This window comes from Procambarus clarkii, chromosome 54 (genome assembly GCF_040958095.1).
Source record: "Procambarus clarkii isolate CNS0578487 chromosome 54, FALCON_Pclarkii_2.0, whole genome shotgun sequence".
In the NCBI taxonomy this organism is placed as follows: domain Eukaryota; kingdom Metazoa; phylum Arthropoda; class Malacostraca; order Decapoda; family Cambaridae; genus Procambarus; species Procambarus clarkii.
The window spans coordinates 13,274,046-13,276,545 of record NC_091203.1 but is presented as its reverse complement, the minus strand read 5'-3'; positions in this window follow the sequence as shown (position 1 = coordinate 13,276,545).

Sequence of the window (2,500 nt, the reverse complement as noted above, 5' to 3'; positions counted from 1 at the left end):
ATAATACATAGGTAATTATAACATAAAGAGGTAAATATATACAATAAATTAGTGAGACAAATGTTTTTCAATGATCCTACTTAAATCGCCCTTTAGCTGATCTATTAGAAAGGGATCTAAGTTATATAGACCACTGCTAATATTCAAATTACTTTCTTTGGTGATCTGTATCAAAGCAGATTCAATTTATGTTTCTGTTTATAGGTGCTTTTACAATTTGTTATTGAAGAAGCACTCTCCCAATCAATTTGGTGAGCTTTTTCTGACAAATGCACAAACAAAGCATTAGACAATTGGCCATGTCTTACAGAGTATTTATGTTGCGATATTCTACATTTTAAATCTTTAGATGTTTAGATGTTTAAGAGCCGATCCTTCCATTCATATAACAAAGGCTGATAAATCCAGCAGTATTGTTATTTTTAAACAAGGAGGAATATATTCGAAAATGAATGATCTCCTCCTAGATTCTTCAACGTACACTAAGCTTAGGAAAAATCCTCTTGAGGACAATCATCAAGTTCTTCAATAGTAGCTTGAGGAAGTTGTTAAGTATTTTCTCTATAAAATTAATTTATTACATACATCTTTTTTCATCAATATTATTGACGGACGTTAATATATTCTTCCAGATATATTAACCATATCAACATTAAACATCTTAACCATGTCAAGCAACCGGAAAACACATTGAATCGTTTTCATCGTTATGATACCACTATGATATTAATGATGCAAATGATAATTAATAATAAACTTAACAATTATTATATAGATTTATTTCTTGCTGTACAACAGAACACTCAACAAAATAACATTAAACTTGTTGAATAATTTAATGCATATTTCAGCTCATTGATGTCATAATGATAGTAATTCCTGGCGATGAGTGTGATCTTTGCAATTGTTTGTCATGTAGGCCTCGTAGTCTGAAAATTATTGTTGAGATGGTTTACCATATAGTTTGATTTCCCATAGACCTAAATGTAAGTAGAGATGGTGTCATTTAGGTCAGCAGAAATCTAGTAATAGTGTTGACTATAATAGTTTAGTGGCCGGTAACCATAATTAGAGAAGACTGAGTAGGATGGTTCAGGATCTGCAGACCTCTTGTAGAAATGTCGGCGATAACTATGACGGGGAGCGTAGTAGTAGAGAGGATACGATGGTTCAGGCTCTGGTTCGGCAGACCTCTTGTAGTAATGACGATCATAACCATGTCGAAGGCCGGAGGAATAAATTGGGTATGATGGTTCAGGCTCTGGCTCGGCAGACCTCTTTCCATTGTGGTAACGGTGACTGTATGCTGGGTAAGCACTACCGTAATTGCTCGTCACGTAACTGGGCTCTGCATCTCGCTTCTCAATCTCAGAAGCGCAAGCTGCAGCCGCCAGGATCACAAGCACCTAAATATGAAAAATCACACGTACAGTCATATAATATTTAGCAGTAAAGTACTATAATTTTCATTCGCTTAAATGAAATATTCTTCGAAAAGACTACTACTTTCCTTGATATTTTATGTAATACATTACATTAAATATTAACCAATATCAGAGAGTCCGATTGTTAGTGCAACTTACCAAGAGCTTCATGGCTGAAAGTTGGTTAGCTGTGGCCACAGCTGAGCGAGTGTGTCTTGCAGCAGTGATGCCGGGCTCTTTATACCGGAGAGTCTTGAGTCCTTAGAATCGTATCTCAATGTTATAGTGACGTTCCACTGAGAAAGCTGTAATTAATATGTTTCTTATCTCTTTATTTTATTTTTTTTCCATATATAATAAATTACATATTATATTATAAGATTTTCCTTTAGGTTAACAAATATAAAACCCTAGTAAATGTTAAATATAAATATTAATGTTTTACTTTTCGTTAAGACAATGCACTGTTTACGATTCCTTGTTAATCTTAGCAAGTACTGCATACTTGGTATATACAGGGATAGTTTACCTTGGTAAATATTTCCATACTGAAATATGATTAGTGGTTGGCAAGTAATCTCATGTTGTAGCCTTTAGTACTTCCCTCGGTTTAAAAGTCTTAAACCTAACTTTATTCCAACATGTGCTAGACTTTTCAAGTAATGTAGTGTTAGGCAAATGTAAATTTGCGCCAGATATTCGTCTTTTTAAGAATGACGTATATTGGCGACTTGTCACCTCTCCTGACAACTATCTCCTTTGTTCTCACGAAGGCTTTTAGCTGCCGCTTTGAGCTCGGGGGACAGTATGGATGCTTCTGTAGTTGCCTCGATTCTTTCCTCCTTCCGCAATAAGTTCTGCTTGTAGGTATCTTTGGTAGTGACCTTCTTTTGTGTCTCGAGGTCGAATATGTCGTCCCAACAGAATTTCCAACTCCACTTTCCGGGCCATCTCACTCGGTCTGGACATAACGTGACAGTTTATACCTAGATTAGGAGAGTGACTTGGTCCTCAGTGAGGTTAATTCCTGCAAGGTTCAGGAAGCCATCTCTTGGTCGTGCGAATTGCCATAGGTC